This window comes from Culex pipiens, chromosome 2, assembly GCF_016801865.2.
Source record: "Culex pipiens pallens isolate TS chromosome 2, TS_CPP_V2, whole genome shotgun sequence".
Lineage (NCBI taxonomy): Eukaryota > Metazoa > Arthropoda > Insecta > Diptera > Culicidae > Culex > Culex pipiens.
The window spans coordinates 161,510,709-161,528,475 of record NC_068938.1 but is presented as its reverse complement, the minus strand read 5'-3'; the positions used below and the strand labels follow the sequence as shown (position 1 = coordinate 161,528,475).

The 17,767-nt window shown below is 38.4% G+C and overlaps 1 protein-coding gene and 1 pseudogene across 1 annotated transcript in view; both read right to left on the bottom strand.

Annotated features, from left to right (window-relative positions):
* Positions 1-8,503, bottom strand: part of LOC128092691 (lipase member H-A-like) — a 53,846-nt pseudogene extending 45,343 nt beyond the window's left edge.
* The window catches only part of LOC128093113 (probable enoyl-CoA hydratase, mitochondrial), a 204,992-nt gene that overhangs the window by 165,213 nt on the left and 22,012 nt on the right, over positions 1-17,767 (bottom strand). The window lies entirely within an intron of this gene.

Genomic DNA, 17,767 nt, shown 5'->3' with positions numbered 1-17,767 from the left:
TCTCCTCAAGAAGTCAGTGTTGGCAGAGCACTTCAAAGGCCAAACATCAACACACTTCAGAAGAACTCTCGACGCTGGCAGCACTGTCGGTAAAGGATGCTGCGAAACATTTGCATTCAATGGTTGCGACATGCAAACAGTTGCTGTTCCGGATTAGCATGTACCTTGGAGTTTTTTGAAGGCCTTTCTTCAATACCAGAAGCAGTTTTGTTTGTCCAGGCATCAAAGGAGCGCAGAGTGTATGGTACAATATTTACACATCCGCCACACTTGCACCACGCTCGGGGGAGGAAGAAAAGTGTTTCAAAAGTTGTTGAACATCGCATTGAATTTAAATACATTATGCAAAGGCGGTTTATGTTAATATTTCTTTTTTTTTCGGTGGGCTCGTCGAACGACGGACGCGCGCGTCACTTTAATGGTTTGGACGAATTGTTTTCACACAATGCAGCCGAGGGAAATTACTTTTGCGTTTGCTGAATTACGAATATGTATGATTTTTTGCGTTTTATGGTGATCATCGAGATGGGAAAGAGAGAGGTCGAGAACATTTTTTTTTCTAGCAGGTTGCTCAAGTTTTTTTTGGATATTGAAGATCTTGGAAAAAACAAAATATTTTGAAAGAAAAGAAAAATGATAAACAGCTTCAAATTAATTTTTCCAATATTTCAAATTTCTATAGACCAACACGGAAAAAAGTCAATTCCCAAAATCGTGAATTTTGGTCACGAATTTGAGAACCACGAAGGAATATATTCACTTGGATGTAACAAAACCTCCTGAGCTCATAGTCCGTGTTCCAGGGAACAACTTTGCCGAATAGTGCGAAATGATTCGAAATGTTACAGAATTTATAACACCGCCGCTGAAATTATTAACTTTTTCTTCACTCTCTTCTGGCAGCACTTGCTGCTCCTGCAGAAAAGATTGAGGCAGGCGTCGCGACGCTCATGCAACCAAGCAAGCTGATGGTGCTGCCAGAAGAGCTTGAAGAAAAAGTTGATGTTTTCAGCAGAGTTCGGAAACTCACTCACGAGTTCCTGCGAGTAAATTACTCATCACTCTCGGTGAGTGTGAGGGCCTTCCTCATTTACTCACAAAGAGGGCTTTGAGCGCTCATGAGGGCTATTTTGGAAAACAAATTTCGAGATGTCAAACGCTACATCGGTGATTTTCTTGTTATCTCAACAGCGAAAAAGTAGTCCTGATGGTAGAGGCGCAGTGCTATCAATTAGAAGTTTTTTTTATCACAGTGGTTCAAATCCTGATTTTTAACTGTTTTTTTCAGCGAGTTTAATTTTTTTAATCACAAAGTTTGTTGTCAGCTTCCAGCAGTCCTACCGACGGATAGATCGGAAGTTGTTTAGACGGGGGATGCCTCTGCGGGTGAATTTTAACAGCTTTACCAGCAGTGGAAGGCCGTGTAGCTGAGGTAAGTGGCCACTCCCGGTCGTCGACAGTTGTACAAATGTGTTTTGGTTCAGAATCGGGACACGCCGAAGAAGTTGCAGTAGCTGCCGATGACTTTGGCTTGGAGGTTCACTGAAAACTAAAAAAGGCCGATCCAGTGCTTTGGACAGCTTTAGGCTAGGACCACCGGCGGCTGCTGAGGCTCCACTCCTGGTTCTTAGGCAAGACATATTGGTATAACTGTCAGCGACCGAGAGTGGCCACAGTTGCACAGCTGTCGAAGGGAGTGACCATTACCCACAGCATTACGGCCATCTTCTTTTGGTATGGCTGCCAACATCCACCCACAGAAGCTGCCCCCGTCTGTGGCCTCCGATTTATCCTGCGATATTTCAATCCACAACGGATTCGACCGGTCACCAATCTTAAAATTATGAAAATAATTGCCCATCCGCTGGACTTTGACAATCCAAGGTTTCTTTTAAAGCAATGAAAAAAAAATACCAGACAGACAAAAAAAAATATTGATACCACATTAATACCAACACAGAACCTTCGGATTTATAGACATTGACGCTACCTCGAATGTACAACCGATTGAAAAAGACGCTTGATTTTGGATTGATGTTGTCAATCAATGCTGTTAATCGTTGAAATCAACGGCGGTTATATCATCGATGTCGATGATCGTTGATTTAAACGTAATCGTAATCGCAGCCATCGTTGATTTAATTGTCAACGTCAACGGACTTGTTGATTTAAACGGCGTTGATCAACGCGTTGATTATCGATAATCAACGAGTTGATCAACGGCGTTCTTTTATAGTTTTCTAGAGTTTTAAGAGGAAAAAACGATTTTTTCATAAATGTTTTGATTGGGAAACATTCTCAAATTGATGTGGCATGGTTGTTCGGGGATCCGGGTGTACCAAGAGGACCAAAGTGACCGGATTTTAAACGTAATTTAAGCCCTAGCAAATTGATTTTCACCGGAATCATTGTTCCGGCGGGTTCAGTTAGAGTCTCGCGTGGTTAAATATCGATACAATTTGTTTTTCTACACAGAAAAAAAAAGTTGAATTTTGGAATGTTGAAAATTTGGTAGGTTGAATATTACCTCTTTTTTGAGTAATATTACATAAAAAATGTGTAAAAATGTGAACCTGATGAATATTCATCAAAAACTGATGAAAATTCATCATTTTCTGGGGTAAAATTTATCATTTTTTTTGCCACAAAATCTGTCACCATTTCCTGATGAATATTACCATCATTTTTTTTTCTGTGTATGATACAATACTGAATTGACCACATGACCCAGATTAAGATTGGCCAAGATGTCAAACTTCGTGACAGACCGGAGTAGCCTACTATTGGTGATCAATGAGTTTCGATCGAATCCCAAGAGATAAATCTTTCGCGTGGTGTCGAAAACCAATCGCAGTAGGTCATAAATATTTTGTTTACTCATTGATCAATAACAGTAGGCTACTCCGGTCTGTCACGAAGTTTGACATCTTGGCCAATCTTAATCTGGGTCATGTGGTCAATTCAGTATTGTATCATAGAAAAACAAATTGTATCGATATTTAGCCACGCGAGACTCTAACTGAACCCTCCGGAACAATGATTCCGGTGAAAATCCGACCATATCTCGGTTCCAAATTGTCCGTTCTCGGTGTCATTTACATAAGAAAATCCTGGTTGGCTTGGGAACCAAAGTGGAGATTGAAGTGACCAGCAATTAGCTAGGGCTTAAATTACGTTTAAAATCCGGTCACTTTGGTCCTCTTGGTACACCCGGATCCCCGAACAACCATGCCACATCAATTTGAGAATGTTTCCCAATCAAAACATTTATGAAAAAATCGTTCTTTCCTCTTAAAACTCTAGAAAACTATAAAAGAACGCCGTTGATCAACTCGTTGATTATCGATAATCAACGCGTTGATCAACGCCGTTTAAATCAACGAGTCCGTTGACGTTGACGATTAAATCAACGATGGCTGCGATTACGATTACGTTTAAATCAACGATCATCGACATCGATGACGTTGATTCAACGATTAACAGCATTGTTGTCAATGATTTTGTAAATAACAAATTGTTGGAAACGGCCTACTCACACGCTCATTTTACTCAAATATGGGTAAATTTACTCAGCCTTCACACTCACGGTGAGTATCGAGAGTGTTTGCTGTGAGGAAGCCTACTCGATTTGTGAGTGTGAGTGGTTTTCAGCAACGGTGTTATAAATTCTGTAACATTTTAAATAGTTGACGAATCTTTTCGCACTCTTCGGCATAGTTGTTCCCTGGAATGAGGTTTTTGAAAAATTCAAAAATCTTTAAGGGGCTCAGAGAGATCCAGTTGTCTGTGATCGGAGCCGGTTCGTCGCCGAGGAGCTCCGCCGAATTATCGCGTTTTTATTGTGTTTTCGACTAGTTTCGGGCGCGTGTGTGGTTTTAGAGTGCAGTTTGAGAGGGCTGTTATCAGATTTTCACGGAGTTTAGTGATTTACGCCGGAATGTGGTGCATTTTCATCAAGTTTATTCGGATGATTGTGTTTTCTTCTTCCTGTGCAAAGGGAAGGAATCGTTTTCTATCGACAGTTACGTCGACTGTTATGTCGACTGTCAGGGGCTAACCTCACGAACGGGAACGTGATGCTCATCGGTCGTTGTTGTGACAGTTCAGGAAGGGTGCAAAGCGGAAGGCTAAAATCCAATAAGATTGAAATTATGTTGGCAAAAAAAATTATTGAAAGAAGGGAAAAGTGAATTTCTGAAGTGGAGTGCGGTTCGTTTTCCTAGTGCGCGCGTTTTAAATGGTGTTTTTCTATGGATTTCATCCGGAAGATTTGATAGAACGGCCCGGGAGTGTCCCTGAAATTGAAGGTCGATCGGTTTCTCGTCGGCTTTTGATCCAAAGCGGTGTAAAATCCGGATTTTCCTCGGTTATTGTGGTTTTTTTTTTCTCATTCTCGGAAGCAGTTTTGTTTCAAGCTTGCTGTGCTAGTGAGTTTGTGGGAGTGCATTGGATTGGCCGACCTACCGGAGTGTTTCCATGGAAGTTGCCACATGATTGTCCTGTCCCCTTTAGAAGGGGTCCAGGTTTCCCCAGTCTTGGCCGGGTGCTTTGGAGTCGTGGTCCATCAACGGTCCATCAACGACGGACGGAGCGAGGGGCCAGGAAAGCAGAATGCGTGTGTGAGTGTGTGAACGCATCGCTTTTGGCTGAGTCAAAGCAGTCGAAGCAGGCTTTGCCTGAAGTGTGAGTGTATTGGTAGTGGTTGATGAATCACAAGAGATGTTTTCTGCAGTTAATGTTTGACAGCTAAGGAAGAGTGGAATTTTTCGTAAGGGCGAAATCGGGTTATACAGATTTTAGAAGAAATCTGCAGACTTAACTACAGTGAAGTGAGAAGGAATTAAAAAAATCAGTCCGAAAATCTTAGCTAAAAATATGAATGCTAAATGTATGTCGCCGTAAAATGGGTGGTGCCATCCCGGGGGAGCAGGGTTAAACAGCAGCTACCTGTAATCTTCGATCGCTTTGAGCGACCAACCAGCCAGGCGCCGTGGAGGCGCTTATCAACTACTGTATGCCAAGGTGGATGCTGGATCTGGGTGAGAGCGTTCTTATTATATAAATGCATTTGTTTTTATATTTTTTTACCGCGTAAAATCTACAAAATCGGTCGCTAAATCCAAATCATATCTTATTGAAATTAATCGTTAAGGGTCATTATTTAATAATTTAGTTACGCGTTCTTGATCATTTTGCTGTCGTTTCGTTAGTTTGTCAACTGTACCAGTAGATTGATACAATCCAAATAATGTGTTAAATTTTTATGGTGAAAAGATTGTTTTCTTTTCGTTTATATTCGTTGATTGTAATAATTTATTCCATCAGGCAGTTTTAATATTAACTCGTCAAACTATCGATTTTATGAAGAGTAAAGCGTCTTTTATTTACTATTTTTGAAATTTGCTCGCGTTATCTAAATTGTACAAACAGTAAAAATATACTGATAAGTCCAGCCCATAGCACTACTGCTCGGTTGGCACGCGTTCGATTAAAAAACTTTTTAAAATAATCAATTATTTATCTTTCCGCAGCCGGCTGCCTAAGATTTAAAATTTTCAACCGATAAACAAAATGCTCATGGTCACATCACTGCCACTCGTGAATCCTGACCTCATACCCATCTACTAACCCCCTCAAAACTCATGTGATACTTTGTCGGAGAAGCAGTCGATTGGGCGGTCTCTATCACTCAAGTATCGGACTAACATTCCCATCCACTTCCCCGTGACTCTACCACTGGTCGTGGCCGGCGCCGGTATTGATCAGCATGTTAGGGGCCTTTGAGAAGTTGCGAAGCGAGGAAAGATAGCGCCCACTCATCTTCCACGGCTCGTGGATGTAACTTCTGGAGGTCCTGGTCAATAACGGAGTAGCAACTGCGGGTGGGCACCTATGCTTATGCTTATGCTTATGCTAATTCAAAAATCTTTAAGGGGCTCAAAACTGGCAAAAACCAAAACGCACCGATTTTACGGGTTAAATCCCATTTAAAATTCAAAGTCAGAGCGCCAGGTCCTGCCGCAACTAATCAAGCTCATATTTGGGATTCGGGCTCAGTACACCTAGGGGATCATACCCTGAAATGCCCGCAGCATTGACTTGAAAAATCTGGCATTTTCAGATTTAACTGACATCCTGGCAACGCTGTCCGCAGGTCAACAACTTTAGGCACCCCTGGTGTAACAAGTAGTTAAACTACATGCATTGGCACCGCGCGCGGCTAGCACGCGTGCTATTTTAGCGAATAGCACTGCGCTTTCAATCATAGCACTCGCCCTTGCACTCTAACGAAACTGGTAACTAAGACGCTTTTTTCATTTGTTTATCTTGAATTGAGTGACGTCGACTAGTGGAACGTCACGCAAATAATTCCATTTATTTTTATCTGAAAGTTTAGTGCAGTGCTTGCGTTCAGGACTTGGAAGTGAGAGGTCCATGGTTCTATTCTCTGCAAGGTAAACTTTTTTTCATTGTGGTGTAATAAAAGCGCTTTTTTTCTTTTAGAAAATCTTCAAAAAAATAAAGAAAAATCTTCAAATAGGCAAGGGAACATGAAAATTTGTTAGATTTTCAGTACTTGGGCGAATGGATCAACGCTTGTGGCCTTTGGGGACGCAAACAGTATCCCAATTTATGGAAAAGCAATAAATTAACCACCTAGACTAGTGAAATGTCTTGGGCGTGCTAAATGGGAATGCTAAAAAATAGCACTAGTACTGTGCAATGCGCAGTGTGCGTAGAACTTGAGGTAAGTGTTAATCTGAAGTGCCAGTGCAGAGCGTGCCAATGCATGTCTGAAGTTTCATAAAAAGGTTTTCTCTTTGTTGATTTCATGAAAATATCTGAGTTGATACTGCACCAGGATATGTTGATGGTTTTTGCTGGTTACTTATTATCACGAATCACATTCAATTATATCATCCCTAAAGTAAGTAATGATGTGGAGATATCTATTGCAAACAAATTATAGAAGGATTTTTTATTTAAATTTTTAAGTACCCGATATTCGATGCTTGTAAACATTCAACCACACTCACAGTTAAATGGTGCTGGTCAAATAGCACCCTCTCATCTTAAATTCATAAATCCATTATTGTTTGGAATTATGAATTCCTCTCAGAATCACATATTCATTCGTTTCCCCAACGGAACTTTCAATCACCCTCTTTCGCCACATCCACAGCTCGAGTCCCTTTTCACATGACAATTCGCGCGGAATTTTTAGGAACCTCAATCCAACATAATAAAGATATCACTTCAGGTGAAAAATTTCGTAGGAATCAATAAATAAAGACGCTTTCGGAACACATTTTTGTGTGATTCTTTTTTTTCGGATTGTCGTTTCATCAGAACGGTCCTGGGCAGCCGGTTTCCCTTTCATGTGGCAAGATGAAGTGTCTTAAATTTTAACCTATAAGTCATCTTTATAGCCTCTGCTCTTCCAGAATGCGACTCCGCGCTTGCAAAAGGTTCGAAGGTTGATCAGGAACTTGAGTTCGAAAAAACTGTTGCAAAATTCATGAGCTTCGCTGTACCGAATTTCAAGTTGGTTCGCGGTCCGGCCAAGAAGTCCCTTTCGATCTTATATAATTTTGTCGTTTAATTTTAGCGTGTTTAGTGTTTGTTGAAGAACTTTGCTTTTGCTTTATTGGCAGTATCGAGAGTGCGGAAAAAAAGTTTCTCGCTGGCAGCATACTTGCCGGAGCATTTTGCGGGAAACCGTGTAGAACGTGTCACATTCGGTGCAAAGTCGAGAGACCCCATCAGAATTCAGTTTTCAGCACATTGCGCAAAAGTTTCGCTCTTTTTTTCCCGCCGCTTGTCAAGTGTTGTCCAAATCAATACATAATTCAAACGAAATTCTTTCCGATTGTAGGCTGCTGCTGCTGCAACTCTTGAAGACATCATCAATCAGTATCACGACAAGTTTTTATCGGACGAAATGATTCTGCAGTTTGGGGCCAGCAAGGAACTGCTCCGACACTCCATGAGATTTGAAGAAGGGGTATGCGATGTGAGTGCGATTTTGATCAGGTTGCACTTTTCACACACTTTGTTCGCACTCATCGTGGAAGGTGATTTTGCTGCAGTAGCTCATTTACTGAATTTAATTAAGATGTTTCAGCAGTTGGGAACGAAGTACAAGTGTCGCGGACAATGTTGACAGTTAATATTCTGGGCAAGGATTGGATCTTGTTACAACTTGAGAGCGAATTGTTTCAGATTTTTTTTGAAGTAATGACTTTTTTTTAAACGGATAGCTCATAAGGAATTTAATATACAAAATTTATTTTTCGATGTGTCCTTATTATTTTCACAGGTTCAGTCTTCAAAATTGCTCACTTCCCACACCAAACTTTCGCATCTTTCGGCAATAACCCAGCGGTGTGCCCACTAAATAAATCTTCCCAGTAATAAACCATAATTTCGTTTAATTCCCCAAAAAACCGTCACCACGTCGTCGAGCTCACCACGGCTGGCAAACCGAATTGCCGTCTTCCATTCTCATTCCCGGAGGTGGAAAAGCCTTTCCCGACACCCGGCGGCGGTCGGAAAATTCGCACAAGCAAAAATTATTGCATCTTGCACGTATGTGAGCAGCACACATATTTCAACACTCGGGGGTGCCTTTGGGACCAGGAAAACCCCCGAATGTCAGTGGGATACAAGATTTAATAGTCATGTTTATGTACACTTTTATTATTAAATTAAATTCGCATACACGGTGCTTTGGCCGGAGCAACCCGGGAAGGTCGGAAGTCGACGCCCGGCAGCAGTGCCACTGCTGGGGTTGCTTATTGCCAGCAACAATTATATTTTATGTGTAGCTTAATCATGTGTGAAATATGTTTTCTGTACTTCCTACTGTTTGCTCCGGAATGTTAGGCTAGAAGCGAAATTCTTTGGTGGAAATTGCCTCACCCACTGAAGTCTTTTTGGCATGACTTGAGTTTTCCTAGCCCAAGTTGGGGTGAAAATATCACTTCAAGCATCACTCATACAATTTAAGAGCTTCATTTCCACCATCGTCTGATGTTTTTTTTCCTCGGTGAAATATTTTCCCAAATGCCGTGAAATAGCCAGATAAAATAAATATCAGGTTTCTCGTGCGCAACGATGTCAATAATTTAATCAAACGTTTAATCAGCCTCTAATTACACAAAGAAAAAGGAAGTAATGAAGTGCTTGTTCTGAGTTCCAACGTCTGCGTCACTGCAAGTCTTGAACCATTAAAAAAAACTCCTCAGCACATTCTCTTTTACCAATTAACCGCCATTCTTTGCATCAATCTTCACCTCGGTAGATAACGAAGACGACCTCCTGCCACCGCAGCGCACCATCAGCGAAAGTAGCTGTCCTTCTAAAAAAATCCACCTTCAAAGCTGCTCTGATATTAATTTTCAAGAATTTAATTTAATAAAACATCTTCCCGAGGTTTTCCCCACTCAGCGGGGTGATCACCACCCTCAGGACAACGCCACACAGGGCCAGGACATTCCCCGCAAAACATTAGCCCTGATAGCCCGAAATCACTCATTACACAGCCAGGACAGGAGTTCCCCTTTGTCGAGCGGTCGCCTCCCCTCGGAGAACAGTTTTTCCAAACGAGCAGTGAAAAACAACGCAACGAGGCGAGAAAATTACGACTCGCACCCCTCATTTGAAGCAGTGATGGGAAACTTATTATAACATTTCTGACTTTAAGTAAGTTAGAAATTACTAAATTTGTTTTGATTATTTCAATACACACTTTTCACTAAAAAAAACTCTGATTTTGTTATCAAAAAAATCTATGAAATTTGAGAAATCTCAAACATTTCACATCACCGTAAAAGCCAACATGACAAGAAGTAGAAGTGCGCTAATAACTAGCGGAAAGAAAGCGCGACACATAAAAATCCCCTTGAAAAATAACTTTGTAATACTCGGGTCGTAATCTTATCATTTAAACGCAAACTTTTGACGATGGCTCGCTGGCGTTTCCTGGCGGTGTGGGGGTGGCTGGACCACTTCCGGGAGGTGCTTCGGTGATTTTTTGAAGTCACTGAGATGGCACAGTAACGGATGGCGGGCTTTATTTAAAATAAATTCTTTAACGAGTGGTAGATGTTAAAAACTGTTAAATGCCTCTCAAATATATCTGTCTTTAATCTGATAATCATTTATCAAAATTATGTAGATTTTATTTAAAAATACAAATTCCTGAAAACAATTTTATCAAATTTATTTAGTGAATTTTCTCATGCTGCTTTTTCAATTTATACTGATTTGCCAACAATTTATTAACTGATTTTCTAAAGTAGCTGGAATTGTTCGAATTTAACATAAATATATTTTTCTTAACTCACAGAATTGCAGTTCTGCAGATTTGAATGAATAAAAATACATATTAAAACAATATTTTGAAAAAGATGTTGTTTGTAAGCTGGTTTGCACATTTATGTTTTATTGCTTATTGATATGGTAAAATTTACATCAAAATAAAGTAATTTATACATAAAAATTCCAAATCACAAAATTTCTTGGAACGAGAATAATTTTAACATGACCTAGAAATTTTATGTGAAGGGTAAAGTTCAGGGATGCCACATGGTTTTTATGAATGTCTGTTAAAAAGTCTGTGTATGTCTGTGTAATTATTTAGAATTCAAATACATACTAGTTTACAGTCATCCACCGGAAATAATGTTTTAAGCATTTGAAGAATATTAGGGTACGTTATCCATTAGTGGACCCCTTTCCTATAGTGGACCCTCTGAAGGGTTTTTGATGAAAAATTCAATAAAATCACAATGTTCAGCATCATTTAAAACAATGTTGACTGACATTGAATTGTCCTTTTCACCAAAATAAGTGTTTTGAGTTCGACATCTGAAATCAGCCATGGCCACTAGCATTTTCACAACAAAACTGCATTTATATTTTATGATTGAATTAACTATCCAATCATTTTTTGACTGATTATTTAACTTCAGCAAGTCAAAATAATGTTAGTTTAAGGAATTTTACTAAAATAAAGCGAAGAACTGCTCATTTTCGAGCAAAAATTATGGGGTCCAATATAGGACAACGAAAATCCAAACTTTTCCAAAAGTGGACCCCTGTTAACTTAACCTTCAAAAATGAAGAAAACTGTGTATTTAAGCAAAAGTTTTTCTTAAACACACAACAAATGCTTGTTGTAATCAACCTAAACGCATATTTTTCAACTATGAGTATAAATGTAGCTGTTTTTATGTGAAAAGTACCAAAAATGCTGAAGCCGTAAGCATTTATAATTAATCAAAACTATAGTTAATTTTACTCAACTGAAGCATCATTATTGCAGTTTGAAATGCAGTTAAAATAATAAATCAATAACAAAACATTTTTTTTAAATAAACATCCGTGGTTTTATCAGCAACTTTAAACAAATCTATTGTTTAGTTTCGGTCAACCATTTATTTAATAAATATGGAAAAAAATTGCATAAAAATTACTTTTTTTTATTATTTTATGTTTACAGTGGTTTTTGAAACGTTTTCTCTGATCTTTTTCGGAAATAAATGTGTTTAAATGTCTTTTAGGTTTTTTTTGTTGTTTAATGCCAAATTTGTTAACAAAACATATTTGTTTATGAAGAAAAGTGAGCAAAATCCATCTTTTATTCATTATATCTATCATCAGACCTACAACATGCATCAAAACATCAAATATCGGTTAAATTTGGTATAAAAATAACAGTTTGCCTATAGTGAACCCGGGTCCACAATCGGATTATGGACCCGGGTCCACTATAGGAAAAGGGGGTCCATAACAGGCAAAAAAAAATTTTTTTTCAAATGACTATTTTTCTGCTAAAAAACAAATAACTAATGAAACAAATAGTCAAAATTGTTCAAAATACTTCACATTTCATTGTTTTGTTAAAAGGGTCATGAAAAAGCGCTTAAAATATTAAAAAGAATTGTGAAAAATTAGCTTCGGCTCTACTAGGGGTTCCACTAATGGTTAAAATACCCTAATTTAATGAAGTTTTTCAAAGTCTGTGCACCTCAAAAAATGTCTGGCACATGCTCAAATGTCTGTTAATCATAGACAAATCTGTGCATCTGGCATCATTGGTATACATAGTATTTTGTTAAAGATTTTTATGCATTGTTTTTTTTTTAATGTTTGATTTTTAAAGTTTATACGTTTCACATAAGAGTGAGTTTCATTCGTGTCTTTTATCGTCGCATGTTAAAGTTTAATGAAATAAAAATCATAACAATATTTAACACTCTTTCAGTGATGGAAAGAAAATATTTTGACGTTCTATAAGAGAAAAAAATAGGAATATGGCTCTCCTCTCTCGTGCACGAAAAATCGGTAAAATAATTCCCAAAAAACATCATGTTGATTATTCGGTGGTACATTTATTTCACTACTACACTTGCAGATGTAATGGCACACGTTGAAAAATGATCTGTCACTTTTTGTAATGTGTAAACATAACAAAAAAATAATAATTTGAAGTGGTGCTATCAAGAAAAATAAAAAAAAATCTTTAGCTGATTGATTTTATTTGAGAAGTTAGAGAGCGATTTTCTTTCGCGTGTTTCGCCTCTTCTCTCTTTCGCCTCCCTTTCGCCGGAAGCAAAATCGGAAAAAATTAAAATATTTGGTTATATAGAATATTTTTTTTTTATAAGTTCACAGATAAAATTTAGCTGAAGCTTAAGAGTAATGATACTTAAGCATCTTTAGACACTTTACACCCAAACGGTGGTCGCATGATTGTGATGCATGGCGGCATGAAAGTATATCAGAATCTGCATGAAAACTGTCCTTATGCATTTTTTGCGATATAAGGGTATGACATTTTTGTCCGTTACCGACAATTATCGACATTACCGACGGCTTTTTGGTTGTATTTCACAAAAAAAAACATTAACAGAACGAGGATCGCTACCACCGCGCCATGGACGCTTAATAAAATGTGAGTGAAAGAGCACCAACATATTCTTCTCTTTAGAGTGTTGCTCAGGGACGGGCCAGCATTAAATGTGTTGGTGAGAACTGCAGATCGCTGAAATGCTTACACGCGGGCAAAAATGATCTACGGGTTTGCCGTTAAAAAATGTTATAAAATGTGACATTTTCTGCAGCAAATCCACTGTTGCAGATTTTGAGATATATTTTTCCTTTGCGTGTACGTGTTGATATATTGATATATTGAAAAGAAGACAATTTTTTTATATTGAAATTTTTACAGAAATATTTGACAAATGTGTATTGGATATGAAAATATAAAATTTCACGAGTTTTCTCGGAAAGTTAAAAAAATAGATTGCACACTCTCCACGAAATCGTGAAAAATCTGTAACCGAGTTAAAAATACTTCAAACCTTTTTATGAAAATATCTGTTCATATTTGTAATGTTTATTTTTTTCCTTTTTACATACTTTTTTTTACGAAAACTTATGAATATTTCAATTTAATGTTATCAAAAGCCATCATTAGCATATTGCTTTTATACTGAAAACTCATACCATGCTTAAAAACTAATAGTTTTCATATAACGTCATGATTCGAAGTCCGGACACTTAGTAGCATATCATTTTTGTTATAGCTGGCAAAAAATCATGTAATAAGTTGGAATTGTAGAAATATCATTAGGATGTAGTATAAACAGGCAGTTTCAAGAAAATGCATGCAAAATATGTCTTTTCTAACAATTTTTCATCAGAATTTTAAAATTAAAATGACTTGTTGTGCTTCGAATTCCGGACACTGATAAAAGCTGATTCGAAATCCGGACACTTTTGCTTCGAATTCAGGACACTCGATTTTACTTATTAATCGCACAAATTTGGACTGAAATGTTAAAGAATGGCATTCTTTAGGTCTCAAATAAGCTGTTAACATCAAAACAATCGATAGTTTATATAAAAATTTGCTAGAATTTAAGGAAATCGAAACCATAAATTTCTGCTTTGCCTTCCCGGCGCTTCGAACGTCTATGAAATATTTCAAGTGAAATGTTTCGCATTTTTGGTAAACTTATAATTTTATTGTATTTAATTGTTTTGGCATTAACTACAGCGTTCAAACAAACTTTAAATGAAAGTTGATGTTGGAATTCATCAAATAACACAGTTTTGACATTCATAATGCGAACTTATATCCAAATAATTGATAAAACAAGGTGAAGTGTCCGGGTTTCGAAGCGTCCGGGAATTCGAATCATGACGTTAGTGGACAAGGGTTCAAAATTAAAACTGAAACTTTATCTACGAGTAATTAATTCGATGTATAATACAAAATTTATTTAATGTGTGAGGAAACTTCTATTAAAAGTGAGGATAGTTCTATTTCTAAAAGAATGATTAAATGTTGAGGCAATCCATAAACCACGTGGAAACTGTTTTAAAAAATCTCTCTGTTTCAAAAAGTTTCACAACTATTTTATATTTTAAGGGCTCTGAACTGAACGTTGACTGGTCTTGCAGTTTTTCGACTCTGCACACATGTAAATATTTATTTGACAAGACTCCAATCCGTTAATGTGATATGATCAGAACATAAATCGGTTGAATGCAAATCCATCATTCAACACAAAACCATCATCATGTTATGCGCTACATATGCCTTACAAAATGCTCCTCGTTTTGGAAGCAGCGGTTACCCAAAGTGCCCCCAACAAGGTGCTTACAATTGCATTTAATCGAGTGCGGATGTTTAGCCCCCATTTGCCAATCCGTGAACCACTCAAAACGGCGGGTAACACAATAGGTGATTTGAATATCTCGCAACGGCCCCGGCAGCAAGACAGATGACGACCGGGCCCGGCCTGCCATAGTTCCACGCCATCGTTGACGAATGACTGCTGACTGATGGACGAGTCCTGATAAGTATCACCCTCGCTCAATGGTGATGCGTTCTGGTTGATCGACCAGCTCAAGACGAGCCCCGAGCCTTGTCATATATCTATCAAAATATTCAATAAAATTATATTCAATTAGATTGCATTTGTCTGATAGCCATTTCCATACGCCCTGAAGCCAAAAATGACGATTCCACGTGAACAGGGCCGCGAGTTGCCTTTTCCCGCGCCGCGAACAGCTAAAACACTGTTAAATGCATGAATAAATATGTCTCTGGCGCATAAAAAGGGCCATCAGGAGGAGGGCAGGGGAAAATTTTCAGCCCCATTCGTCAATCGGACCTGGCTAGGTCAGTGCGCAGATCGGGGAAGTTTTTCGCTATTTGCCGTCTGCTCGTTGGCGTTTGTAGCCGCAATTCTGGGGCAGAGATTTTCAACGTCTGTCAGTCTCCGTGAACTTTCCTATACACAGTCTGGAAGAGAATTGAATCAAAGTGACAGATCGACGAGAAGCGAGAAAACAAACATATTAGCATAAATGAATATTGTCGGGTTTCGAACACGCGATGAAACGCGATGAAAGGACTGTGAAAAAATAAGGATTAAAAAACTCTGGAAATTTAAAAGAATTTATTTATTATTGGTGTCTGACAATATTTTGCCTTCCTCACTGAGGTATGGCTATAATCCTGCTCTAAAAATGAACTTTTTATTAAAAGCTCGGAGACCCACCTTCATGTATACATATCGACTCAGAATCGAAAACTGAACAAATGTCTGTGTGTGTGTATGTGTGTGTGTATGTGTGTGTGTATGTATGTATGTGACCAAAATTCTCACTGAGTTTTATCAGCACTGGCTGAACCGATTTTGACCAAACCAGTTGCAATCGACTTGGTATAGGGTCCCATACATCGCTATTGAATTGTTTGAAGTTTCGATAACTAGTTCAAAAGTTATGTATAAAAATGTGTTTTCACATATATCCAGGGTTGCCACATTTAATTCTGTATTTTTGAGGGTCAACAATCTGTATATCTGTATAAGGGGGACGAAAATCTGTATTTGGAATCTGTATTGACATTTTCAAACAATTTTTTGAAAAATAAACATTCCTTATCGTTTTTTAATGCGTAAAAATGCCATACAATCAAAAATTTAATGTTTGGGCTCATTCAGCAATTTAAACAAAATGGAAAATTATTTAATTTTAATTAAACATTCGTTAAAATCTGTATATCTGTATGTTTTCCTTAAAATCTGTATTTCTGTATATACAGATTCTGTATGACCTAATCACCTCAAAAATCTGTAAAATACAGATAAATCTGTATTTGTGACAACCCTGCATATATCCGGATCTCATTTATATGCATGTAAACGATGTCCGGATCCATCATCCGACCCATCGTTGGTTAGGTAATCAAGAGACCTTTCCTACGAACTCACAACATTGAAGATCTGGCAACCCTGTCTCGAGTTATGACCACTTAAGTAATATTTATGTACTTTTTTGAAGCCGGATCTCAATTAAATGTATGTAAACGATGTCCGGATCCATCATCCGACATATCGTTGGTTAGGTAATCAAGAGACCTTTCCTACGAACTCACAACATTGAAGATCTGGCAACCCTGTCTCGAGTTGTGACCACTTAAGTGATATTTATGTACTTTTTTGAAGCCGGATCTCAATTAAATGTATGCAAACGATGTCCGGATCCATCATCCGACCCATCGTTGATTAGGAAATTGAGAGACCTTTCCAACGAGTCCACAACATTGAAGATCTGGCAACCCTGTCTCGAGTTATGACCACTTAAGTGATATTTATGTACTTTTTTGAAGCCGGATCTCAATTGAATTTATGCAAACGATATCCGGATCCATCACCCGACCCATCGTTGGTTAGGTAATCGAGAGACCTTTCCTACGAACTCACAACATTGAAGATCTGGCAACACTGTCTCGAGTTATGACCACTTAAGTGATATTTATGTACATTTTTGAAGCCGGATCTCAATTAAATGTATGCAAACGATGTCCGGATCCATCATCCGACCCATCGTTGGTTAGGTAATCAAGAGACCTTTCCAACGAGCTCACAACATTGAAGATCTGGCAACCCTGTCTCGAGTTATGACCACTTAAGTGATATTTATGTACTTTTTTGAAGCCGGATCTCAATTAAATGTATGCAAACGATGTCCGGATCCATCATCCGACCCATCGTTGGTTAGGTAATTGAAAGACCTTTCCAACGAGTCCACAACATTGAAGATCTGGCAACCCTGTCTCGAGTTATGACCACTTAAGTGATATTTATGTACTTTTTTGAAGCCGGATCTCAATTGAATGTATGCAAACGATGTCCGGATCCATCACCCGACCCATCGTTGGTTAGGTAATCGAGAGACCTTTCCAACGAGTCCACAACATTGAAGATCTGGCAACCCTGTCTCGAGTTATGACCACTTAAGTGATATTTATGTACTTTTTTGAAGCCGGATCTCAATTAAATGTATGCAAACGATGTCCGGATCCATCACCCGACCCATCGTTGGTTAGGTAATCGAGAGACCTTTCCAACGAGTCCTTAGCATTGCAGATCTGGCAACCCTGTCTCGAGTTATGACCACTTAAGTGATATTTATGTACATTTTTGAAGCCGGATCTCACTTAAATGTATGCAAACGATGTCCGGATCCATCATCCAACATATCGTTGGTTAGGTAATCAAGAGACCTTTCCTACGAACTCACAACATTGAAGATCTGGCAACCCTGTCTCGAGTTGTGACCACTTAAGTGATATTTATGTACTTTTTTGAAGCCGGATCTCAATTAAATGTATGCAAACGATGTCCGGATCCATCATCCGACCCATCGTTGGTTAGGAAATTGAGAGACCTTTCCAACG